The following is a 27,234-nucleotide window of genomic DNA, read 5'->3' as shown; positions in this document are numbered from 1 at the left end:
GGTGTTGTTTTCTGTGGCTGGGATTCAAAGGGAGTTTTGACTTGGACAAACAGTCCGAGTTCTGTGTCACAAACTGGATGATCAAAACAGAAAGGAAAGGAAAGGAAAACTCATCCGTTTGAAGTGACTGGGGCTGCAGTTTGTTTTGTCAAGCCTAAAGCTTTTCTTTACACTGGCAAAAAGTCAGGGAAAACATTTGCTTGGAGTTACAGCAAAACAGGGGCCAAACTGCTGCTTCAGCTTGCAGCAGAGACAAGAGCTGGATAAAGTCCTCATAGAATCAGACTGGTTTGTGTTGGAAAGGACCTTAAGATCATCTAGTTCCAAGCCCCTGCTGTCAGCAGGGACACTCATCTGCAAGGAGCAGTGGGAATGGTAACCCCATTAGCAGCAAATGCTCTTCTCATGGTCAGGATTGGACCAGACCTGTTTGTGGCAAGGAGAGTGCTAAAGAGGCTGAAGGAGAAGAGGTGAGGGCACAGGCACCTGAAACTCCATGAGGTTCTTGAAAAGAAAAGATGTCTGGTGTGTAATGAACGTTCAGCAAGATCTGGCTGTAGCAGAGGGTGACTGGTCTACAAAACACCTCCATCTTCCAAAGGGTGTCCTTTGTCCCCAGATCCTCTGGCTGTGGGCATGTGCTGGCTGAAGAAAGGAGGAATGAAAGGCATCCCTGGTGCACGGGTTGGGGGATGTGGCAGGACTGTGCACACATGTCCTGAGAGCAAGGACCCTGGCAAAATGCCTGCCAAAATGGATCTTTTGAACCAGTGGCAGAGTTCTGAGGGTGCAAAGATCAATGGAGAAAAAACCTACTTTTTTTCTTTAAAAACAATAGATTTTAGTTAACGTTGAAGATAATTTTTCTGCCAGGGCATAAGAACTCTGCCGAAATAGTGTAGATGTAGTTTTTATTTTAGCAAGTATTTGGCCTGGGATCAGAAGTGCTGAGGATCTGTAGTTGGCTCCACGTGTAGAGGAGGCTGGGTGAAATGCTCATCACAAGTTCTTGGCATGAGCACACATGGGAGATGCAGGATATTTTGCATTCCTGTTACATTCACAGTGAGTGCCTCAGTTTCCCCAGCTGCCCAGTGGAGCAATGGGTTAATATCTTGTATTAGGTGAAGATACAAGTCATTATTGTCAAGAAAAACTCCTTTGGAGGAGCATAGAGAAGGATAAGAAAGCAAAGAGGGATTCATACAAACTCTGAAGGAATGTGAGGATCTGATGATGCTCTTTTGTTTGGAACTGGGATTTTATCCTGCAGAAAACCACGTGTAAGCCACCAGCTGGTTCTGGTGATGGTCTGTGCCAGGCCTGCACCTATTTGGAAGAGATGGATGTGAAACTGCAAGCTGCAAGGCTTGGGAAAAGCAGCTGTGCCATTCTGTTTAGGATCCCCAATTGTTTTTCAAGTCTCATATCATAAAGCGCTTGCTCCTGAAGGCCTGTCATTACAGGAGAATTTCTTCTCTCATTCAAAGGAAAATGAAGAAAACCCAGTAAATGCAAAGCTTTCTTGTGCGGATGTATTGAAAAAGCCCCAACACTTCATTCAAGTAGGCTTACAAAGGTTCAGAAACCAAAAGAAATGCAGAGAGCAGACAGTATCCATTGTTTCAAATCCTTCGTGGGTTTCTGAAGTCCGGTTCTTTCTCTGTGCTGTAAAACTGGGCTCATTTCCTGTGATTTCAGGCAATTAACCCCCACATGCCTCGTGTATTTGGCCTGATTCCCCAGCACAGGTTTATCCCTGGAGACTCCAGGCAAGGCAGGAGTGGGTTTGTTGCTTGTGCCTCTTCTGTATAAAACAGAAGGTTTGAGCAACAGTTAAGACCAAGTAATTACAGACAGATATATAGCGTTACAATTCAAACCTGCACTGTAATGGCTCCATAAAGTCACCTCGGTTTAGATATACATCGACCCATTTTTCACATTGCAAATGAATACTTTTTAAGAGCTATAACTTTCTTGGAGTTCATGAATTTCCGGGATTCATAGCCCTTTACTAGATGGAGGAAGGTGCCGGGGATGCTGCTGTACAGAAAGAAAAAGGAGGGAGAGTGGCAAAGGGAGCTGAGGCAAGAGGCAAAACCATAAATCCTTAGAGATGAGATTTCCACAAGCTGCTCGGAGAAAAAGCTGGGATAAATGTCTGACACACTCAATAAATAGCACTTTGCTTTGGCACCCTTTCTCTTTCCCAGCCTTGCCCAGGGTTTGTGGGAGCCAGACTGAAACATAAGCTATAAGGTCCCTTCCAACCCAAACCAGCCTGTGAGTCTGTGAGATGATTTGGGGGATCCATAGCAGTGATGGTTAAAGGAAAGCAGGGGAAATTTTCTGCCTCCCTTTCTTCTAAACCCATTCTCAGCCTGTGCCGCTCACCACGTCCGTGTGTCCTGGTGCAGCAGAGCATGGTGCTGCTGAGCCAAGATGGGATAAGCCTTCTTCCCGATGCTTCTCCTAAAGCTTTCCCCTATCAGATGAGGCAGATGATGGGAACATGCTGTTAGCTTTGCACGTTTAAAGTGAGAAGGGACAGGTATGTGTTGTTTGTGATGAAATTTCCTATCCCAAAGGGCACTTTCAGTCGAGGCAGTGTTGACAGTGAAGGGCTGTCATGGTTTAACCCAGCAGGCATCTAAACACCCATGCTTGAGAGAGACACCAAACTGACACCTCCGTGCTGAGGAAGCACAGAGAGCGTGACTGTGTTGTACCATCCCTCTGGGGTTGAGTCACTGTGCTGGCAACAGTGCACAACAGCCACAAAGAGACTTAAAACGCAGCTCACTGCATGCCCTGCCATAGCCTGACTTAGGCTGCGGGGCACAAAGCCAGGCTTCAGGTCAGGACATCACGGACAGCGCTCCTCGTGCCTTGTTGATCCTTTCCAATGTATCGATGAAAGCGTAACTCCTTTTACTCCTTTACTAAAATCTCCTTAAATTCTCCTCCACCCCGTTCTTTAGACCAGCAAATCCATTTTTCTCATGCCGTTTAATCAAGATTAAGGGGGCTTGATAGGGAATTAATTTTAATAATATGATTGCTTCTTTCTGATCTACAGACACTGGCTTGGTATTCTCTTAGAGAGTTCAGAACCCGTTTCCCACTGATCTCAGTGAGAAGCACAAGTCTTCTATCTATAAGGAGCAGAGTCATCTTCTCTTTCGAAGCATACAGAGATGCAGAACAAACCATACCCGCTTTATGGAGCCAGCACCTGATGAAAACTCATGCCTGGGAACCCTCCTGCCTGCTCCAGGGAGCCAGCAAGGGCTTTCATCTGCTGCTGAGAACTTCGGGTTTCCTACATTCTGATTTGCTTAACCGAGAAGAAAACCTTTGACCTGCTTGCAGGGGCACAATTCGCTCCCTGGGGTTTGCAGCACTTCTCTTCTTAACGTAATTCGGGCTATTTTGTCAATTGATAAAGGAGATGGGGAGAGAGAAAGAATCCCGCAGAAGCATAGAACTAAGATAAACAGGGGTGAACAGGTAAAGCGTGCTGATATGAATGCATTCGAATCTGTGCATTTAACTGACCACGACAAGAAGCATCCATCTTTCCTCCTACAGCTTTTCCTAAACGTGCTCCAGTGTTCCTGGAAGAACATTGCCTTTCATGGGAGGGCGTGTAATGAAATGCCCTCATTCTGTTCTAATCAGTTTTGAATGGGGGAAAGACAATCATGAGCTGAGGAAGGCAGTGTTTCCCTTGCATGTGAATTATGTGATACCGTAGCTTCATTAACATGCTTTACAGTCTTATCTTTATTCATACTGGCAAATTAAATTAGCACTGTCTTTCAAATCGCTGCCTATTTTTCCCCCTAGGCAACCACCAGCAGCACAGAATAAATGACAGCAACGGGAGGAGATTGCCGTGCTCTCGACACTAGTCCCTGGATTTTAAGCAACCATCCCTCTAAGAAATCATATTTGTTCTTGTTCCAAGAGCTGAGCTGCATTCCAGCGTGCTTGTTGCAATTACAGAGCTCCACGTGCTGGCACAGAGCCTGGGATGTCAACCGGGATGTCAACCTGGAGCCCATGTGGTCCTTTCCTCTTCACTCTCCCCAAACATAGACTTCACTTTGATATTTAGGCAGGCGCATCCTTCCTCCCTTTGTGGTCCTTTCCCTCTGTCGGCTCCTTTGAGGTTTGGATGGGAAAAGCATAAGCCATGGTTGTGGTAAGGGTGGAAAGGCAGAAGCAGAGGGAGCTTTGCTGCACAAGGGGATTTTTCCGGATGGGAGCGTTTTCTATAGCTGCTGCTGAAGCACATGTGAGCAAATGTTTATGGGAAGGGGTAGGGAGTCTATTACTAATATAACCCCAGCTGTTCTGGGGGCTGTTTAGAAGAAAGATCCTGGTGGAAAGGTATAAAAGGTAGGATGAGGTGGCAAATACAGTCCCTACTTCAATCTTTGCCATGCAGCAGCCTGGGAGGGGAGTGGTGTGAATTGGTCAGTGCTGCAGTCAGGCATAAATCGAGCTTCATAACCTTGCAAGTGAAAGCATTTGGAGCAGGTGATTTTACATTAAACACTAAATATTGCAGCTATTAAAGATCATTCGTCATCCACACAAGGTGCCTGAACAGAAATGAGCTGTAGCATCTCCTGAAACATTGACTGGAAGCACATTAAAAACCATCACTGTGCTGTCAGTCATTGCCACCTTAGAGGGGAGACCTGGCACTCAGATGAGCATCAGCCCATGCTTTGTGCAGCATCATGGGCTGACCTCTAGCTCAGCGTAGAGCCACCATCCCTGGTGCCTCCAGACTCTGCCTCTTTTTGTTTCCTCTGCTATTCTGCTCTTTAGCTTTGTCTCCTGTTGTGGTGTCCCAGAATGGAGCATCCTGTGATGCTGTAGTCCCCACTGGAACAAGTGGTGGTAAAAGGATGCTACCAGGTGATTAAATGACCGCCTCACTGTTTCTCATAGGTGGGTCCTACCCAAAAGATAAAGCCCGTGGGCAGCGCTGTGCAATCGGTTCTGATGGGGAATATGGGAACATTGCAGCTTTCTTCCCAAAACCTCAATGTGATTAAATTGAGGAGACTTTGTTTCCTTTTCCTGAGCATTTCCTCTGCTCTATATGTTGTTATCACCAATCTCAAGAGATGGCCCACGCCTCTGGCCTGGAGAAGTTTTCATTTCCTTCTGCTTTCCTCCCACCAGGCCAGCCAAGACTGGCCATGCATTGTGCTGGGGAGCCTTGTTCAGTCCAGGATTGTGCTGCAGATAAGAGTTTGTGTGATTATGATTAATATGACTCCTTTATTTGTCTGACAGGTGGACTGATAAATAGATATTGTTGCTAGGCTTCTGTTCCTTCCTGATGTGATAAACACCACAGCCAGCCTGAAATGCTGATGTTTCTTGGAGATCTCTGAAAGCAGAGGTCAGGGCAGTCTGTGCCATGCCCTTTGATTGTACTTGGATAAAGAGCTTGAGTCTTTTAAGTGAAGAGTGATGATTTCATCAGGACCTGACATGTCCTTAGTTTCCAGTAAGGAAAACAAACAAAACCTCTCAGTTTTCAGGATATAGTCCAGACACAGCTGAATGCTCATAAAAGGGCAGAGAATCTGCAGATCCAACAGAAAAAGTAGCTTAAAAATGTCACCACAAACTGTTCCAATCGTTGGTGGGATTTTTTCTCCTCCCTTCATCTGATCACCATTTATCATTCTTCCTCTCGTTATCTGATGTGAACAGATGAAATCTGGGGTTTCTCAGCGGGCAGATGCTCTGTGAGCAGCGTGGCATGGTTGCTCAGCCCTTCCCAAGCACTGGCCAGGGCTGCCAGAAGGCTCGGCCCCATCTCCAGAGTAGCCCCAGCTGCAGAGATGAGCGCATTTTCTTGTTGCACAGCTCTTTGGAGCACCCAGTCCTGCAGCCGAGGAGATACCGATGTGCTTGGAGCAGAGAACAGACCAGCAAGCTTTGAAAACCCTTTTACATCGCTTTACATTACTAATCCATCGCATGCATCCGTGAGTACCGGGGTTAACCACTAACGCATGGATTCCCCTCATTGAATCCTCAGCCCAATCCCTGCAGCACCCTCCCCTCTCAAGCTGTATAAATCCTGAGCAGGCTTTGCTGGCTGTTTGCCTGTAGGGTGGAGCTGCTTCTGCTCCTGTGCTAGCTGATAGCTGGGGACCAGTGATTGGGAAGGGCTTTGTGCAGCTTGCTGGAAAAGGATGTGTAAGGGAATCTCTCAGCAGTACTTTTTCAGGGCCTGTATTGTTAATCTATGTAACTCGAGCTCCAGAGGAGATTAGCGATGCTGATTATAATGTGCCTATCTCATTAAAGCGGCTCATTTAATAGAGGCTCTTCTTGCAAAAGTGTCTGGGAGCCTCCCATTTCCTAATGAATTTTTCTTCTCACTAGTGGAGGGAATGGTAATATTTCATTGCCCTGATCATGAGCTTCTGGAGATAGATAGACAGGGTCTATGGAGAGAGGTAGATGAGGAGAAGTCTGCTGCACAGTTTGGGAACCTAGAGCAAGACTAATGTGCTAAACCAGGCACCGTTCTCCACTCAGCCCATGCATCACTGCCTGTTGTCAGAGCTGGAGCTGATTTAGGTACTTTCCTTAATGATGAAAAGTGGGTCTTTTCAGCCATAATTAAGGGATTTTTCTTCCTGAGGTTGATGGCCTCAGGATGAGATCAGCTTTTACCTGTTGTATGTAAAGCCTGTGTAGGTCAGCCTCCAAAGGCTGCTGGATGACTAGGTGTGATGTGCAAACTGAAATCAGTGCCAGATGAAATCCAACCAGACGCAGGTAAGCTCTTGCCCTCTGATGTACACCTTACCCACGCCTTGGGGCTGGCAGGCCTGTGAACAATCTGCACACATGTGGCAAAGTAGCTTTGGCTCTTTTGTGCTGTCTGACCACCGGAGACAGGGGAGATGCCCTGTCCCCTCTCTGATGAGTTAGGGATGTTAGCAGCTTTGCCCTGAGGTCAAACAGCTCTGCAGCAAATCTTGCAACAATGAAAGGTTCCTGTTTGTCCCTGGCAGCACTCTCCAAAGGTGGTGCTGATTATTTCAGGAAGAGATTCCATTTGGTACATGGCAGTTGAGGAGAAGCAAGAGTTTTCCGGCCTGCACAGGGAGGCAGAGACCCCTCAGTTCATTGGGTTGTGCCTGCCCCCCTCCAGTTCCCACATTGATCTCTGGTTCTCTCTTGATTTTCTTCCTGTATTTCCTGCCAGCAGCTGGAATCCCAGTGTTTCCAGAAGACTCTTTGCTCCCTCCTGTTGTCAAAAGTGCTTAAGTCTGGGTGGGGTGAGATCTGTGGTTGTGGAGTGATATAGATGTGGTCAGGTCCTTGGCTGGCTTTGTTCGGTCCATGCATACCCTGAGACAGGCACTCAAAGAGCAGTGATTGGATGGAGCTTGCTCTAGCCTGGCCTTTCCAGCCTGCCCCCAGCATCAGCTGGGTCGTGGGGACAGGGGAGCAGGTTGACATCCTAGTGCAGACCTTGGTGCCATTGGGTCTGGGATCAGCTCAGCTGCCCTCTACTCTTGGAACAGCAGAATCTCCCCCTTCAGTCAGGCTTTAAGGGAGGATTAAGTGTTCAAAAGCACAATTTACATTTCAAAAACTAACCAGGGCCTGGTTCCAGATCAAAGTGAGAGTGGGGTTTAGGTGTATTGATCAGATGCCCACATTGCCAGGGCCTTTCTACTTTCCTGTGTCATGTAAAGGATCAAACGAGTTTGGAAGGGTAAGAACTGTCAGCATGGTTATTTTTTCAAGACAGGAAGAGTTTGTAATCCCAGGCATTTAGGTGCTTGCCTCAAAGAGAAGTCATTCCTTTGCAGTATTCCCTGGATTAATTAGTGACTACACCTTACAGGCATGGCACTCATCCCTCCCTGCCCCAACCTCCTTGCTGAAACGCTGGTCATCTACCAGACCTGGCAAGCAGCTCTGGTCCACGTGTGGATCCTGTTGCTCAGAGCTCACACTTTACCACTGCCCTTATGTATAGGTAGAGCTCAACCCAGTTTCCTGGCTCTCCTCACCCCAGGGAGGTGACATAGTCACTTGCATCAAAACCTGGATGAATATGAGACTGTGATGGTTGGGTAGAGGTCCTTCCAACCTGGTATTCTATGATAAAACTAAGCCTCTCTGAATGACTTTCAGGAGTGGGAAGTGTCCAGCAGGACATGAGCAACAAGTAAGTGGGATTGGATGGATTGGCAGAGGTGTCACCATCATCCCATACTTCATCCACCATACTGATAGAGAGGACAAAGGCTGGGGCTGCTCTGGTCCATGTCAGACTGCTGGTTTTGTGGGTGCTTGCCAGAACATTTGGCAGCATCGTGCTGATGGGTGTCAAGTGGCCACACACTGCCATGTCCATCCACACCAGTCAGCTTTCTGCATTGGCCACCAAACAAAGCCAGCAAACAGCCTTGCATCCCGCTCTGTTGTAAATAGTGATAATACACTACGTGGGTTGCTGTTCCTTATGGAGAAGTTGATGGCATCAGGTTTGGGCTTCTAGGCTTGAAACGGCAACTGCTGCATGCACCAGCCTTCCTTTGCTGCGTGCTCAAACAGCAGCTGCCTGTGTCTGGCAGCAAGAGGACTCTGCAGGAAAAGCAGGACAAAGCATTCCAAGTCCCGTTTCTGTGGATTTTGGCCAAGCAAGGAGCTGTCTCAGTTAACCAGCGTGCCTGTTCTACTCCCAGAGCAAACTCTAAAAGCCTTTTTCCTTTGTGCCAAGCTCCTTGCAGTTGTGGGTAAATTCCCTGGAGGAAATGGTGTGTGGCAGGAGCAAAGCTCCTCTCCCTGCAGCAGGTCTACGGTGTGAAACTGCACTGTTGGAAGCACTTGAGCAGATGTGAGGAGAGGGAAGCAGAGGTTTTAAATCTCGACCCCCACCTCTCTACAACCTCCTGTCATGTAGCTGTAGGTATGCCCCGTCTCAAAGACCTTACAGGGGCTCCCATGGTGAGGGGACAGGGCTGTCCCAGTGTGCCCCCAGTGCTCCTGTGCCATGGGCTGAAGCTGAACCTGTGGCTGCCATGTGCCGTCCCGAGCTGCCATCCAGGTTGTGCCACTTCCCAGAGGCTGTGAAGGATTCCCAGTCCTCAGCCCTCTCCTACCAAGCTCCTGATTGATGCTCAGCCTTGTGAAATAGTCTCCTTAAGTGACTGGTGCCCTGTTCCTCCCCTGGCAGGGTGAGCTGCTGAGCAGCGTCAGGTGCCTGTGCTGCGAACCCTCAAGGCTGGGGGAGTCACAGGAATAAGTCTTTATCTGTTGGAATGGTTTCTGTGACAATCTCAGCACTGCAAAGCCAAAAACCAGCCTGGCCCCTCAGCCTCCTCTCATTGCACTGATTTTCTCCTTCCTCTACCAACCAGGAAAGCGAGGACTTGCTGGTCCCGGAGGGGAGCAGAACCAGCGTGTGTGGCCCGAGACCTGGTTTCTGATTAACCCTTGAAACAGGCAGAAAGCAGAGCTCCCACTATGAGAGCCAGGGCCGTGAGCTCGGCCCCCTCCTGCTCTGCACCCCCAGCCCCCTGCGAGTCCCTTCTATTTTTTATGTAGATTAACAGAGTCTTTGGGCTGTGATTGAATAATTGATCAAACCCGTCCGGGCTTCACAGACTTGAACAGACCTTTGCGAAGTTTCATTCCCACACAAGGCTTTAACATCAGGAAGATCTGAGCCATGCAGCACCTGGCTCTTTGGTATCTGATCTCACTGGAGCTCTTAAGCTGTGCTTCATCTTTGTCAAACCTTCCTGTTAGGTTTTGCTGATCGCAGCGATACGAGGGCATTCAGCTTAGTCCCTTTCCAGTGGGCTCTTTTGGATGATGGAGAGGGTGTTGACTTGTGTGAACATGGGCATTTAATAAAATGGGTTTCTAGTTGCAGTGAAAGATGAAGGTCTGTATTTCCAGACCTGGCTGCAGAGGACATGGTTTGATATCCATTTTGTGTGGCAGGCTTTAGAAATGGGTTTAGTCCTAGGAGGAGTTTATCCTCATCTTCCCAGCTCCCAGCTGTGCTGCGTAGGGAAATAAGCAAACACCCTGGTGGCTATAGAGTCATATGGGGTTCATACATGTGTTATATGGCCATGTCTCACCCCTGGCAGGGCAGATGGGAGGGGAGAAGGTGGCTGCAGGTGTCCTAAGTGACTGGCAGCATCCACCTTGCCCGAACAAAGCTTTAGGTGGGTTAACATAACCTATCCATCACCTTCCCAGTGCTGCGCAGTGAGGAGCGATGCAGACACTCCTGTCTGAACATGGGACAGGGGCTGGTGTGTAAAACAGCCCACGGTCCATGTTGTGTGATCCCCCGTGGCAAAGTGGCTCTTTCTGAGAGAGCTGGGCTGGGTCAGCCTGGAGAAGAGAAGGCTCCTGAAGGGGAGACCTGAGAGCAGCTCCAGTGCCTAAAGGGGCTGCAGGAAACCTGGAGAGGGGCTTGGGACAAGGGCCTGTAGGGACAGGCCAAGGGGAATGGCTTGAACCTGCCCGAGGGGAGACTGAGCTGAGCTCTTAGGCACAAGCTCTTCCCTGTGAGGGTGCTGAGGCGCTGGCACAGGGTGCCCAGAGAAGCTGTGGCTGCCCCATCCCTGGCAGTGCTCAAGGCCAGGTTGGACACAGGGGCTTGGAGCAAGCTGCTCCAGTGGAAGGGGTCCCTGCCCGTGGCAGGGGTTGGAGCTGGATGAGCTTTAAGGTCCCTTCAAGCCAAACCAGGCTGTGGTTCTATAACAGCTCCCTGTGTGAGGCAAGGGAAGATGCTCCCTGTGGCCGTCACTGCTCCACAGCCAGCTCTGCTGTCCTTGGTCATGCTGCAGCTCTGAATAACAGGAGCCAGCGTGAAAGCTCCCTTTATTCCTCGCTTAATCCTGATGCTGTCTTGTAGGAAACAAAAGGTATAAGCCATTGTAGCAAGGCTTGTTGTTCTTTATGCTTTGTTACAGACACTGGCATGAAGTGACCACGTGCCCGGTGAAGGACAGGTATTGTTCCCCTGCTTGGGAAACGCTCTGTAAAGCAGAACAAAATATCCCAGTTTTTGTCTTTCTTTACCTCCTACCACTCTGTCTTGCTTTTCCCCACCTACAGACACTAGTTAAGCACTAGAAAGAAGCTTAGATCAGCGGTGACTTGTTGTTGCTCCTTAATTCATGCAAATGTTCTTTTTAACTAGCTTGGAGTCTTAAACAGCCCCCTGGGGATCCCTTTGTGCTTGTGATTATTGAAACTAAAGTTTATTGCCTTTAAGCACAAAACAATTGGGGAATAGAGGGAAGGAACCTGTTTTCTTTGCTTGAAAGTAAGGTAAATTTAAAGGTCAGGCCCAAGTTGACATACCAGTGGGCAACGGAACACTTGGAAGAACTCCCCACAATAGCAGTGAAGTGTGTCAGCTTTGCGGCCTCACAACAGCACGAAGTTTTTGGTCTGCATTTGGACTAATAAAGACCTTACAGGGTCTGAGAAAGGCTTTGGTTTGGCTCGAGGTTTCGCTGCATTGGTACGTGCAAGGATGTGCGGAGATTGCCCACATCAGGTGCAGCAAGAGCCCTGCGGCTGTGTTACAGCTGAAGCACTGAGTTCTACTAAAACCTGGGGGACAGCTTGACCTGGCTGAGGGTCCAGCTTAGGACCATAGAAACAACCAGGCTGGAAAAGCCCTTTAAGCTCATCCAGTCCAACCATTGCCCAGCACTGCCAAGGCCACCACTGCCCCATGGCACTGAGGCCTCGTCTCCACGGTGTGTGAGCACTTGCAGGGCCGGTGCCTGCAGCCCTGCCCTGGGCAGCCTGTTCCAATGCTGAGCACCCTCTGGGGCAGGAATTGTTCCTCAGCCCCATCTAAACCTGCCCTGGTGCAGCTTGAGGCCGGTTCCTCTTGTCCCATCCCTTGTTCCTTGGGAGCAGAGCCCAGCCCCTCCTGGCTCCATCCTCCTGTCAGGCACTTGTAGGGAGCCATCAGGTCCCCCCTGAGCCTTCTCTTCTCCAGACTGAACCCCCCAGGTCCCTCACCCGTTCCCCATCACACTTGTGCTCCAGGCCCTGCACCAGCTCCATTGCCCTTCTCTGGCCCTGCTCCAGCACCTCAATGTCTCTCTTGTAGTGTGCTGCAGTTTAGCATCTTCTCCTAACAGTTGTGGCTCCAGATCCACCCCCTCCTGATTTCCTGTGTAGTCCTATTCCCACTGCACGGCTGTGATTTGTCTTCAGCATGGCGAGGGCAGCACTGAAGCACATCAGTGTGCTGGATAGTCCCGAACTGCTGCCGGCATGAAAAGGCTAACTGGTTTTCCCAGCACATCTGCTGCAGGGCTGTAATGACAGCCATGATCTCTGACCCCCTGTGATTGTGAGGCACATACTGGCACTTTGGGGAGACCACAGCAGCCGTTTTATCCTTGGGCAGGAATAACCCCTGCTCTGCAACATACGACCCAGCTCCAGCTCCCTGCTGGAGTGCTAATAACTCCCTCCCAGCTACATGCTGGTGCAGCAACTGGAAATGCTTGATCTTAAGGTACTGATGCTAAAGAGCCACACAAATACACCATGAAAGGGTTGTTCCGCTGGGAGATGGACTTGGATCCTTTAAACTGAAGGCCTTGGTAGGTACAAAGCCAACCTTCGTGCTCTGGCACAGTGGAGTTAATGTGCTTGCAGGCTGAGCGCTTGATCTCTGCTCCCTGGGTGGGATGGGTAAGGCTGAGAGGGGTCTGTGGTCGCTCACACGTTGAGAGGCAGCTTCCACAGCAGCTGCAGGACGGTTGTGCTCAGGAACCTGCCCCAGGGGCAGGGTTAAACGCACTCACTGGCTTCTGGTTGGGTTTTTAGCTTTCACTCAATTGAGGTCAGTTTGGAGCCGTTCTCCTGGCTCAGGCTCTTCTCTGACAGTGGCCACCAGCAGCTGCCAAGAGCAGAGGGTGAGGCTATGGGCAGCACGCTGTGCTGATTGCCCTGGATTCCCATGGGGACTCATGGCGTTTCCTAACCCACAGCGACTTTGTGCTTGGGATCTCTCTGGGGGCTGTCGTCTCCCATCGGCTTACCTAGGTCTGAAGTCATGCGGATCCGTGGCTCCGACAACAACCTGTGGCAGAGCTCCACATCATTACATGCAGGAACAGCTTCCTCCTGTTTTCAAGCCTCCTGCCTGCTAATTTCAGTCAACATCCCATTGTTCTCTTACGGGCAGCAAACACCTATTTCTCCTTACCATCTGTGTATTTTCAGATGACTTCTGTGTCCACCTCCCCAGATGTCTCCTCTCCGACCCTCAGCCAGCACCAGAAGAAGCATGGAGCCAATGTCCTAAACTCTCCTAAACAGCCACTGACAGGGAAGAGTCTTACTTTGCACCAAATGAACTGGCTTCAGTGTCTTTCCCAGTATGCCAGAGTCCAAGACAGAGCCCCTTTGCTTGCAGACCATGCGTGTAATAGATCACTCTGACACCAGTTCACTTGTTCTTTGTGTAATAAGTTATAATCCAGCCATTCAGACAGGCATGTAAAAAAGAAAACTAACATGGCCTCTAAAATCAATGAGCCAGTAAATAGAAGGCTATAAATAATCAGGAGAAAGGCTTTAATTAGCAACAAAACTCGCTTGCAGTACACTGGGTGTGTATGGCAGCCTCTAGTCTGAAACAGCCTCACGTGCTCTGACTTCTTCTGGCACTCACCAGCATGATCTCTTCTTGCATCTGTAAAGACATAAAAACCGGGTTGCGTTTTGGGGGCTCTTTGCTCCCCATCGCTGAGCTGTGTGATGGATGTCCTGTAGGTCTGGGGAGACACCTCCTGCAGTCCTGATCCAGCTCTGGGGCAGCAGCACAAGAGGGACGTGGAGCTGTTGGAGCGAGTCCAAAGGAGGCCATGGAGATGCTGCGAGGGCTGGTGCAGCTCTGCTCTGGAGCCAGGCTGAGAGAGCTGGGCTGGGGCAGCCTGGACAAGAGAAGGCTCCTGAAGGGGAGACCTGAGAGCAGCTCCAGTGCCTGAAGGGGCTGCAGGAAACCTGGAGAGGGGCTTGGGACAAGGGCCTGCAGGGAAAGGCCAAGGGGAATCAGTCTATAGAAACACAGAGCAAAGCTCTCACAGACGTGTGCTTGTGACCAGAGGCGATTCTGTCCCCACTGCTGTCAGCAATGGCTGGGCAGGTCCTGAGCTGCCCAGTGCCTGTGCAGAGTTTTCCTTGCAAAATATGGTGTGAATCCAGCTCCCAGTGTGAACGCATGTGAATGTGGATGGCAGATCTGCTGGATTTGGGAAATGAGGGGCTTTATCTCTGCAGAGGCAAAGCACTGGTGCCCAGAGCTGCTGCCTTCCTGGAGGAAAGGGGCTGGATTTGAGGGTGGTCAGTGAAGGAGTTGGCTGGTTACTTTGCCCGATGGTATCATAGCTTATTGATAACAGTAGATGAGGATAGATCAGCAGAGAACCCAAAATGAGGTTAAATTGCACCCAGAGTCGATGGTTTGAAGCATCTCTGGCTTGAATTTAGAAGGCTAGATCAGCAGAGAACCCAAATGAGGTTAAGCTGTATTGAAGTATCTCTGGCTTGAATGAAAGAAGAGGTTTAATAGATCCCTAATGCATTCTGGCAGAGTATCCTGGAGCCTGTATCTCAGGCTGGAAGAAGACCATTCCTTAAAGGATGCTTTCCACAAAGCCCTGTCTTCATTTTGCACCTGCTTGCTTCCTTAGCTGTAGTTCAGTTTTCTCCTCATGGCTTCATGTTTGTGAATTCACCTGAAGATGCTCAACTGGAAATGTGCTATTGAGCGGCATCAGCCCCAAGCTCCTGAGTTTTCTGGGAATCACTTCGCTGCTCCGAGGGATGCTCTATCGTGTGTCAGGAAAGAATAATTTTATTATTGAAAGAGTGATTCCATTAGGTCAAAGCAGATTGTAAAGATCCCTCTCCTGTGTTTTACTGCCTTTATTGAGTACCCAGCCATATGCCTCTTTAGTATCCACGTGCTATTTGGTTTTATTAATGCTTGCATCTGCTGGTGATTTGAGCAAGGGCCAAAGGTTCAAAATTGAAACTCAAGGACCCTCTACTACTAAAAGATTTTATTAGCCATAAATCTATTATAAAGTGCCTGTGTTGACAATAGGGAAGAATATAATCAAACCTCTCTCCCCACCAGTGACAGCCCTACTATGCTGCAAGGATCCACATGAATTAATCCGTCTTGTTAACCATCCCACAGTAAGTGCCTTTCAAGAGAAGAAAATACTGGAGCAAAATACAAAGAAACATCTGTGCCCTTAGAAATACACCCTGCTTTCCATAGGGACACTTGTATAAGTAGATGATGCTCCATTCCAGTAAGAATCTCCTGAGCCATGTACTTTGTGGTGTTGCTATCTCTGGTGCAAAGCAAACTGCAGAATGTTTCAGCACCGGAATTGTGGTTGTGTGCTTGTTTTGTGCTGGTTAAAGGGGAATATGCTGGGTAAATGAGATCCTTCTTAGCATAGAATCATAGCATCAACCAGGTTGGAAAAGACCTTTAGGGTCATTAAGTCCAGCCATTACCCCAAGTCCATGTCTAGCTACTGCTTGTTTGGTTGGGGGAGCGTTTTTGGCTCTGTTTAGGACTTGAGTGTGTTTCATACTTGATAAAAGGACTGATCATTACTACAAAAGGAGACCGTGGGACTAACCTGGCCAACATAAGTGGTGCTTTGGCATCTTTAGATACAGGCTAGCTGGTATTTGCAGCTGGAGGCTGGTCATTCCTTTTCTTAAAAGACCACTGTATTGTTTCTACAGTGAAGGCAATTCCAGTTTGGGTGGTTCCTCCTCTTCCCTCTAAATGTCATGGGAAAATGTTACGGTTCAGTCTACCTGACAGCCCTTCACAGCTGCCATTCAGTGTTAGCAAACCCTCCTTTGTCTGCCCTGTCCCTTCCTTTTGCAGTCTCTGTAATCATAATCCCAAACTGGTGCTCACAACTGCCCAGTGTCTGAGGTGCACACTGGAATAAAAGCCTGATTGCCGTCAAAATCGGGGGAAGGAAGTTCTTTCTGCAGTAACAAAAGCAGGAATTATGAGAGGACTAAGCACTGTTCCTCCTCTACACACAGAGGACCTGTGTTTAGAACAGGGCACTGTTTCAGATGTGCACCAGCAGAGCAGTCTAAAAGCTTGCTTTAAGGAATTAAATGAGCATTATACTGAGACAGAAGGCTACCAAATATCACCACATTCCAGGGTGGCTGCGAAGAAGATGGAGACTCCCTCTTTACAAGGAATCACAAGAAAAAGACGAGGGGTGATGGGCACAGGTTACTCCTGAGGAGATTCCGACTGGACGCAAGAGGAAAATTTTTCCCAGTGAGAACACCCATCTATTGGAATAATCTCCGCAGGGAAGTGGTGGATTCCCAAGTGTTGGACACTTTAAGATCCACCTGGGCAGGGTGCTAGGACATCCAGTCCAGCTCATGCTTTGCCTAGGAAGGTTGGACCGGATGATCCTTGAGGTCCCTTCCAGCATGGAACTCTGTGATTGCATGAAAACCAAAATAAACCCCATCCCTCCTTAGCTCCTCAGGTCCAACACAGCCAGGCTCCAAGTGCTTGGTGCAGAGATGGAGCAGTGCTCTTGGTGTGACGAGCTGCCCCACACTCTCTGCAGTGTCTCCACAGGACCCATTTGCAGGGAACAAGGACTGTGATTTCCAACCACTCTGATCCTTTTACTCAGGTTTATGTTTCCAGCATATCTCTGGAAACCAGATCCAGCACAAAAGCAAATGACAAAAGCATGCAATGCTTTTGTAATTCAGGAACAGAGCCATGGGTGACCTCCTGCTGGCAGTACAGCTGGTCACTGATGGAGCGTATGGAAGCACTAAGTTCACATCCTTTCTCCTTCTACCTTTCATGCTGTGATTGTGCTCAAGAGAAGAATATTTCATTGTCCAGCAGCAAAAGCTGGCATTATTTTCCTGCCTCCATCTGCCCATTAGCTCCCTAAAACTGATGGGAGATGGAAAAATCAACATTGTGAGTCCAGGGCAAATGATGGGTGGAAAGCACACAGGTACCTCCCTGAAAACGTTCTGCAAAGACACAAGTCCTGGCCCCCTGCCTCCATCTGTTTGGAAGCATGCACAATTGAATTTGAAAGTTTGCCACGTGACAGACCCCCGCTGCTCTTATAAAACCCCAAAGTTCTCTGTTTTCTGGCAGGAAACTCGAGATCTGGTCTTGAAATGTCAGGAGCAATGTACCAAGACCCTGTTTCTTCCTGCCTGCTAATGCTGCCAGCATCTCGCTAGCTGAACTGTTCTTTCTCTTCACTCTGGAAGACAAAATAGCAATAAAACCCCCCATAGTTTGGGTTTTGCTCTCTCTATGCCTCATTTGTACTTCTCCTGTATTAGATTTTGTTGGGGCCATTTCACACATAAGCTTGATTTTTCTTTTGCGCTGGAGAAAACCTGAGGAATTACTTAATGCGACTCCGTTTGTGACTCTGGCTGTGACAGCAGCCTGTCATCCTTGCTTCTGCAGGGACAATGGGAGCAAGGAGGGGAGCTTGAAATATGCCAGTCAGAAGGGAAAGATAGGCTTGGGCTTTTGTAACACCTGACTGGGCTTCAGAAGGTTCATGGGCTTTGTGATTTGGAGGCAGACAATGTGTTTTCATTTGCTCAAAGTACTCGCTGCTCTTTAGACAGGAGATGTCAGTGGCTTGTGTTTGCCTTTCGCTTCCAGGGATGTGGAATGGGCAGTAAAAAGCCTGGAAGTGCTGTGATGGAAGTAGGGGTGTGAAATTTAAAGCAAGGCTCCAAAGCATTGGACCATAGAATCCCAGAGTGGTTTGGGTTGGAGGAGACCTTAAAGCTCATCCGGTTCCAACCCCTGCCACAGGCAGGGACACCTTCCACTGGAGCAGGTTGCTTCAAGCCCCATCCAACCTGGATCCTTAGAAGCTGTGCACAAGCTGGGGCAAGAAAGCCAAGGTCTTTTGGGGACAAGGGGAGACGTGAGTGGGGTTGGATGTGTTTGGGATATTGGCAGTGTATTCTGTGCTTGATGCAGAGGCTGGGAATGTTAAGATGTGCCTTATGTTGTGATTAGTCTATAAGCTTTCAGCCACCCACAAACTCATGCTCTAAGTACCCTTTTGAGAGGGCCTGAGTGAACCAAGTCCATTGTGTTTGGGAGTTACTTACTGCTGGGTTTCTCATGCCACTGTTACGGTTGGAAAATAAATGGGGGTTCTTTTCCTTTGGCAGAAACTTTCAAGCACTTTCAGCAATCTGAAGTGGAAGAATAGCATCCCGACTCTAAACCCTGCTTTCCTGGAGTTACTCTTGACATGCACCTGAAAGGATAACTAAAAATAAAATATTGACAGTACTGTCAATACCTTAACAGTGGTCAGAAACCAATGAACTAAGCTTAAAAGTGAGATTGTTGCTGCTATTGTAAGTGGACAGCAATTCAGCGCCCTTCTCAGCAAGACCTAAAAGCTCCTTGTACGCAACTCCCACATAATGCTGCAGCTGGGGGTTGAGCACTTGAGCTTATTTATCAAAGGCTCACTTCAACCATTGCCTCAGAGCAGGGGAGGACAAGGAGGAATGTCTGGCTTTGTGCTCCACAAACTCGTGAAGCTTTAGTTTGTTTCTTTGCCAAAAAGAAAGCTCAGACTGGAATAGCTGAAAAGTTGGGGACAGCAGAAGAACAGATACGAACTAAATGGGCGGATTTGTTAGTCATGTTCCAGCCGTCGGAAGCATCTTAACCTCACTTCAATCATCAGCAATTCCCTAGATATTCCAGAGCAGCCTCTTCTTCCTAAGGGAATTTCACCATTTAAAAATTGCTTATGCACAAAAAGTTGAAAAAACCCAAACCAATAACTTAATTCTAACTTCACACATAACCAAGGAAACATCATGTAACATCTGGCAACTCCTGCTTTTAACCCTGATGTTAGGATGCCGTAGAAGAACAATGCAACGTTGGGACAGGTACTGTAAGCACTCTGTGCTGCCAGCATTAACATGGATACAGTAGGCTTTTTCTCCTCAAAACCCCAAAGTTCCCATCAGAACCTTTGTTTTCCTCAATTTTGATGGGGAAAACAACTTGCAGCTAATAAAAATCAGCTATCTTTGTGGGAAAAAATTCCTAATCCTGAGTTGCGGAAGGAAGGGATCATCCGCTCTTGTATTCGAGGAGCTGTAAATGCCCATTTACTTTCACTACTAAGTTATCATCTTATTCCAATTCATTTCTAGAAGTCTGCAAAATCCACAGCTACATGAATCACACATTGCACATCCCCAGTGGTTACCTCCGAAGGGCTGCCCTAAGCATAGAACCCAATGAGACATCGCATCAGCTTCAGCCAGCTTCACATCCAGCTCCAGGGAAGAACCTCTGTGCAAAGGACACAGATTCATTATTTTTTACCCCAAAATGCTTTTGGAGTGCAGAGCTTTCAGGCAGATCTGTCCAGTTTGGGTTCTCCGGATGGGATGATACCAGTTTCACATTGCTTTTCTGCTGAGTCAGTGGTACTTCAGGATCAGAACGTCATGCTGTGCCTTGGGCTTGTGCCCCTTGAAGGCTTCTTGTCTACGGGAAGCCAGTGTTTCTCCATTGATCCTTCATGTGGCATGGCCCTACCACACATACCCTGTGCCCGTGCACCTCTGGGTACCACAGGCCAGCATCTCCAGCCCATCTCTTTTCAGACAAAAATGCCCTGGAATCTGACTAAAAAATGCTTTATGAAATTGTTCTTCTCTGGAGAGCAATAGAATTGAGTGAGAGCCTTTCTGTGGAATTTGTAAAGCCAAATACAGCGTTTAATGGCAAATTAAGTCTTTACTGCGAGACTCCATAGGCTGGTGTATTACCATTCCTAAAATGCCTGGAATAATCCATTTCTCTAAAAGCCTTAGGACACAAAGTGAACTGCATGAAACCCCTACAACAATGCTCTAAACTGTTCTCCTTTCATTTATTTTCCAGTAACACAGGGTTTATTTTCTCTTGTGTGTTGGCCCCTCAGGTCTGCAGTAGCAGGAATCTACAGTTGCTTTAAGATGGTTGCCAGATTCATTCCTCCTCTGCAATGTACAGAGCCCCATTGTCACTGTGGCCACTACCCTGGATCCTGACAGCTTGGGCTGTTGGACTGAGCTCCAAGAAGAAGTATTCTCTAAGGTATTAATCTTTACAGTGCTTACCTACAGCGACTGCTTCATCTGGCTTTTGGAAATCGATCTGGGATGGGGCTTTTTGTGTCTTTTGGTGAATATTATTTGGTATTAAATTCATGGCTTCTCTTCGGGGAAGGGTTCTCTGGGCACCCTTGTTATAGAACCACAGAATGGTTTGGGTTGGAAGGGACCTTAAAGCTCATCCAGCTCCAATACCCTGCACAGACAGGGACACCTTCCACTCAAAACAGGTTGTTCCAAGCCCCTGTGTCCAACCTGGCCTTGAGCACTGCCAGGGATGGGGCAGCCACAGCTTCTCTGGGCACCCTCTGCCAGCGCCTCAGCACCCTCACAGGCCTTACATCTAGCCTGAACTTCCCCTGTTTCAGCTTGAACCCATCACCCCTTGTCCTATCGCTCCAGCCCCTGGTGAAGAGCCCCACTTTTATCCAGCTGGATAAAAGCAGTAGCCTAACCCATAAACCTGAATTCACATTGATTTTTTCAGCCCATCTCTCTTTTGCACGCAAAGAGCAGCTGTTCCCATCCGAGATACCAAGCTGCACATGGGTTGCATCCATTTCTTGGTAGAAAATACAGTATATGCAGGATTAGAACTCAAAAGGTGATTGACGCTAGTCAGAATGCATCCCCTTTGTCTTCAGGCATGCCTGGACATGTTCCTGTGTAACCTGCTTTGGGTGACCCTGGTTTGGCAGGGGGTTGGACTGGATGATCTCCAGAGGTCCCTTCCAACCCCAGCCATTCTGTGATGCTGTTATTCTCTAACCTGGAAGGCAAAGGGTGGATTTTCAACAGCTACAGTAGTGAATGTGGCACTTCAGCAATTCTTCTTTCCTCACTCGACATAGGAGAGAGAGGGGATCAGAGGAGAAGGACGATCATCGTATCAGTGCAAACATGAAAGCTGCATTTAGCACCTGTCTAGTTTTTAATATGTGCTTAGCTCCAACATGGTATTAGGCACTGAGGTAAGTGATAATTTATGCAGCATCTCTGATTCGCTGGAGCACGGACAAGAACTGACTTCTTTGCCTCAACAACCACACTGGAAATTTCAGGAAGCAGAGATTATTGCACATAGAGAATCACAGGAGCCCAGACTGGTTTGGGTTGGAAGAGACCTTAAAGCTCATCCAGCTCCAACCCCTGCCACGGGCAGGGACCCCTTCCACTGGAGCAGCTTGCTCCAAGCCCCTGTGTCCAACCTGGCCTTGAGCACTGCCAGGGATGGGGCAGCCACAGCTTTGATAACCTCCCTCCTGTTATAGCCCATCAGTGTGTGGGTCTCTGGGTACTTGCAGTTGGAGTCTACCTGACTCCTTAAGCCTTGGGGACCAGTTCTCTGTTATCTTAATGCTTGCACTTTTCCTGCCTTACCTGGAAGGCCATTGAAAGGACCACACACTGCTTGTTTCATACAAAACTTTATGGCAGGGTTTGTCTTGTGCACAGGCCAAAAAGTCTGTATTTTCTTTTCTTTCCTAGCTAGCAAAGAGGAAACAAACCCCAGCCCAGGAGCAGAAGAGAAAAGTAACTGGATGCCCTTGCACCCTCCAATCCATAGAGCTTAGGTTTCAACTGAGTGACCCAAGACCAAGGTGGGTGTAGATCTGAACTGAAAGCAGCACTGCCCAGTTAATAACAGCCATACACAGTATCTTTTAACAGGAGAAGGTGTTTTTCAAGTGATAGGGGTTTTTTATTTCCCGTAAGTGTAAGACGCGAAAAGCCAGCTCCTTTGCAGTGATGCTCGGTAAGTGTTCTGTCTGGCACAGAAGGCTCTCTGATGATAAAATGCCATTTCCTGCACTCCTCACTGCCCCACTATAATCTTGGGTTTGATTAGCACCTACGCCTCGTCAGAGGTAGGTACCACAGGTTTGAGAGCAGGGCAAAGTGCCACCTCAGCAGGGGACATCAATGCCAGCGTGCCAGTGCTGCAGAGCTCAGGGTGCCTGCAGCTCCCCCAAAGCTGGCATCACTGGTTCTTGCTCCTGCCTTGATGAAGCAGGTGGAAACTGTCCCTCAGCAAATAAGTTTCAGATCAGTATTGGAACAAGCTTCTGTAGCCAAGCCCTGACCAGGTCTGCTCCGGGACTGGGCTGGCTTCTTGAAGCTCATGGTACCCCATCCTCCAGCTTCACCACAAAGGGCACCACGGATGCTCAGCTTGCACACACGGTTTGTGGACATAAGCTGCCAAAAGATAGAGAAAAACATCATTTAGAGTCTGAGGCACCTGGGCTGGGGTTGTGGCTCCAGTGCTCTTTGTACTTGGCCTACTCCAGGTCAGTTGTGAGCTTGGAGCGGGGCTGGGTGGAAGCTCTGCTGTTATTGTGGGTCGCTTTGCCCTGGAATCACTGCAGCGCAGCGTGGCAGCAGCGCAGTGAGACATCTCCCCTTCCCTCGCTGCCGCCTCACAGAGGCTCAGTCATGTTCTCACTAGAGGCAGTCGAGCCACGTGCACTGCACAGTTTCTTTGCGAGTTTGGCATTTTTCATCATTTAATAAAATGCAGCAAACGGGTTTTCACACTCTCAGAGCAGCCCCATAAAGCACCGCAACGAGCTTTAGCAGTGATTTTACTCAGCACATTTTATTGCATTGGTTTTTGGATAGAACTGTTTGTGCATCTTAATCAGAAACCTGCCTCCTGTTTTGTTTCCGCAAGTGGGGGAGAGAGGGACCAAAAGGACTTTTGGGTGAGAACTCCCATGCTTCAAGTTGTAAAACCATCGTTTGTCGAAGTCACTAAATCTCTGCTGGAGGTCTGAGCCCTCTGTTCTAAGGCAGAGGGAACCCTGTGGTTAGTTAGGGGCAGTTCTGTTATAGTCAAGCACCCTCATATGATCTATATTCCGATAGGGCTCCAGGCAGGTTGTGCCTGGGTATTAGAAGGTCTGGCACAGTTTTCTGCGCTCCGCACCCCGAACTGCTTAGCAGTGCTGGTGTCCCAGGAGCCAAGGCTGGCAAGGAGCGGGCGCAGGTCTTCAGGGGCAGGCAATGGAGAGAGCCTAGTTCCCGATTCCTCCAGTGGTAACTTTGCCCCTTCCAGAAGAAGCCCAGAAACGGAGCCACCCAACATGGTCACTGCAGTGAGGGAGGGAGAGTGGAGCCGAGGTGGCTTCTGCACCTTGGGATCTCAGTGGCTTTGGAGAGGGATGCTTTCAAAGGCTGACATGCCCTGCTACGTTTGGGGTGCCTCAGTTTCCCCAGGTTTCCAGCTGTCTCCGGAGCAAGTGTTGGATGGGACTTGATCAAACACAGGTTGTGTCCAGTTGGCCAGCAGTTGGACAGGCAGATGGGACCTTCTGGGGTGAGCAGTGGGAGTTGCTGTCACCAGAGAGAGGGGTGTCTTCTGCTGTAGGCAGCTCGTACCCTCTTTATATAGCTCTAACCACTAGATGGAGGTGCAGATTGATACTTGAGGAGTGCAAGTTCCACTGTGGAAATAACTTTAATCCCCCGTTTTCAGCAACTTTTTCTCCTGGGGTCTCTCAGTTCACCTCTAGGACCTACAGAAGTCATCAGCCTGGCAGGATATAGGGCACTAATTCAGCCACTGGTGAGCGAGATTTGTGCTGCAGGAAAGCAAACAGCAAATGGCAATGCTGGCATGGGATACTGCTGTGGGAATCCCTACTCGAGCACGGCCCCTGCAGTTAGTCTGAGAGGACATTTCCAAGCACTGCAAGAACATGGTCTCTGTCCCTGTTCTTACTTTCTCACCTGCCTGTGTAAAAGGAGCCTTTCTGCATCGACCTAAGGTGAGGCTAGAGCAGCCAAAAGGGCTTTTACAGGGACATCTGTGTAGCAGAGCACAGTGAAGAGCACGGCCTGAGCTTCACGCACAGTGTTTGCAGGTCCAGCTGCCCTGTTTGAACAACATTGCTTCCCATTACCTGTATCACCCCCAGTTATCTCCCCTCCAGCATGACCAGCCATGGGGTCTCTTGGGCTTTCCGAAGCCAAGCTGCTCAGAGCCCAACTCCATCCTCTCTGCCCTTCATGAAGTTGGATGCATATCCTGAACCTACGGCAGCGCATGGTGGTAGGGGAGGCACAGACATGATGAAAGGGTTTTGGGAATTGGGCCTGTGAAAGGCAGGCGCTCAGGCTGGAGCCTGGATGACTGTACGGAGGCGGGAATGCTGTTTGCAACTAGAAGAGGCTGTTACAGGGCAAGCGGGGAGAAATTATCCTCATTAGTCACTGACAACAACATGAGAACAGGCTGGGGCTGCAGCAGGGAAATGCTGTTAAAGTGCCAGAAGAAACATTATAACCCTAAGCAAAACTGATGCGTATCAAGGGGGTAAGGAATGTCTGTGGCATTTCTGCTCCTGGAGATGCTCAGCACTGGGCAGACCTCCCTAAGAGAGAAGAAAAGACCAAGCAAAGCTCCTCACTCAGACACAGGAGACACTAATGGAGCAGAAGTGTGCTCCTTCCCTGCCCACACTGCCCAGTGATGCTGGTACCAACATCAGCTCCTGAGCAGCTGAGGGAGAGCGCTGTCTGGTCCATCCTGCGTGCCCCAAGGCGGATGCCCCAAGGCAGAGGATCTCCTCGCTCGGGCTCACATCTCGCCTTGCTTTGCCACATCTCACCCATGCTGCCTCGCTGCTCGTGGCACGGTGCCTGCTGCAGAACAAACAGCCCTGCAGAACAAACCTCATTTCAAAGAAACTGCTGCTGCTGAAGTGCTGGCCAAGATGCTGGAAGCAGCAAGCTCCATGGGAGGTCAGCGTGACCCCATCCCCAGCCAAGAGCGCTTTCCCTCTGACATGCACAAGCTGTCTGACAGCACTGCAATAACTGGGACTGAGACTTGGGCACGCAGCATGTCCGCCCCAAGCAAGCTGCCTTTGCTGCATGGTCTGGAAGTGGTGTTTGCAGCCCAGAAAGTGCTCGTATACTGGGCTGTATCAAAGGGAGCGTGAGAGCAGGTCAAAGGAGGGGATCCTGCCCCTCTGTTCTGCTATTGTGAGACCCCACTTGCAGCACTGTGCGCAGCTCTGGTGTCCTCAGCATCAGAAGGACATGGAGCTGTTGGAGCAAGGCCAGAGGAGGCCACGAGTTTGAGCAGGGCCTGGAGCAGCTCCTGTATGGAGCCAGGCTGAGAACATTGGGGCTGTTCAGCTTGGAGAAGAGAAGCTGCTTGGAGACCTCGGAGCAGCTTCCAGTGTCTGAAGGGGGCTAAAAGGATGCTGGAGAGAGGCTCTTCATCAGGGTCTGTAGCGATGGGACAAGGGGTGATGGGTTCAAACTGAAACAGGGGAAGTTCAGGTTAGATACAAGGCAGAAGCTCTTCCCTGTGAGGGTGCTGAGGCGCTGGCACAGGGTGCCCAGAGAAGCTGTGGCTGCCCCATCCCTGGCAGTGCTCAAGGCCAGGTTGGACACAGGGGCTTGGAGCAAGCTGCTCCAGTGGAAGGGGTCCCTGCTCATGGCAGGGGTTGGAGCTGGAGGAGCTTTAAGTTCTCTTCCAGCCCAAACCAGGCTGGGATTCTATGCTTTCGGTTTGAGGAGGAGGAGTTTGGGGCCAGCAGCTGAAGGAGCTGCACTGCAAATGCCAGCAGCAGCTAGGATCCAGCTGAACAAAGCTGACAAACTTCATTTTTCGCTCTCATCTCAAGCCCACACGCTGCAAAGCACAGGGAAATTAGTGTCATTAGTGAGGAAACAACAGGAGGACTGAGGCCAGTTGGGATATAAGCTCTGTGCTCTGAGGTTTAGCTCTCCAGTGGGGTCTGGTAGCAGAGCCTCATTCAGCCGGTGTTTGAAGGGACACTTTATGCCTGTCTCCAAATCAGAGCTACACCTATACTCATAAAGAAGCAGCGCAGTCCTGCAGAGCATCAGTGAATAAAGAATTACGCCAGTATAGAGTATTTCTGTAAGGGAATGTGCTCCTTGCATTGTTATTAATTCATTACTGGTCATGGCCAAACTCACTCCTCTACTAAGTCATCTCTTAAATGAGCCAAATGAAATTTATTAACACAGCATTGATCATTTAAGTCTTTTAGCATAAAGCATAATGGAATAGAAACAGAAGTAATAATTTCTTGCCTGGCTTCTGTTTCATGTCTTGTGCTCAGAGCTCTGTGTTAACGGCTTCAGTTGTTCCTGGGGCTTCTTCCCAAACAGGCACATCAGAGCAGCTGGGGGGGTGGGATCTGGGTTTTTGCTTAAAGACAAAGTGACTTTCCCTTTGGACTTGGCCTGGAATGACTCTGAAAACTGAACTGGCAAAATAGAAGCAAGCTTTTTAATAGCTGTGAGGACTGGTGAGCCGGAAGGAAGAATCGTGGAATCACAGAATCAACTGGGTTGGAAGAGACCTTTAAGCTCCTCAGGTCCAACCGTTCCCCAGCACTGCCAAGGCCACCACTAACCCATGTATCAAAGCATCCTTAACCATTGTCAAGTCAAAGACATCTCCATTATAAACGAGTCCTACCCAGGCTCAGAATTGTTTTGCCATTCACACCGTGGACTCCTGACACAAAATGAAGCAACAGATGCATTTCTAGCCAAGAAGCTCTGAGAAATGCGAGGGGTTTACCCCTTAACCCAAGCCCTTTGCTGCTATATGCCATCAAATATTTATTTACTGATATTCAACTGTAAAATGCTGGGAGAGCAATTCTGGAAATGCCTTTAGGAAGTCATCGATTCCATCTCTCTGTCCACAGCAGGATCAATGCTATTTGTGTTGCTCCTGGCAGATATTTTTCCTAACCATTCTTGCAGATGCTCAGGGGTGGAGGCAGTGCATTCTCCATAGGTATCTTTTCTTCCCTATCCTTACTGTTATCACTGTTACATGTAGTTACTATCTGAATCTGGGCCCATGCAGTTCAGATTAGCTCCTGCTTGTCCATTTGATGAAGGATTGTACATTTACAGGATGAGAAGAGCTGTCACAATTCACCATTGGCATCCACA

The 27,234-nt window shown here is 49.0% G+C and overlaps 1 long non-coding RNA gene across 2 annotated transcripts in view; it reads left to right on the top strand.

The window, feature by feature from the left end:
* Nucleotides 1-27,234, top strand: part of LOC136023422 (uncharacterized) — a 114,348-nt gene that overhangs the window by 20,042 nt on the left and 67,072 nt on the right. For both annotated transcript variants that reach the window (XR_010616583.1, XR_010616584.1), the window contains exons 2-3: nt 20,109-20,263; nt 21,769-21,881. This is a non-coding gene — a long non-coding RNA (uncharacterized LOC136023422). The remainder of the gene's footprint in view (nt 1-20,108; nt 20,264-21,768; nt 21,882-27,234) is intronic.

The sequence above is a fragment of the Lathamus discolor genome, chromosome 18 (genome assembly GCF_037157495.1).
Source record: "Lathamus discolor isolate bLatDis1 chromosome 18, bLatDis1.hap1, whole genome shotgun sequence".
Classification (NCBI taxonomy): Eukaryota; Metazoa; Chordata; class Aves; order Psittaciformes; family Psittacidae; genus Lathamus; species Lathamus discolor.
The sequence above is the reverse complement of the archived record's forward strand: the minus strand, read 5'-3'. Positions and strand labels throughout refer to the sequence as shown.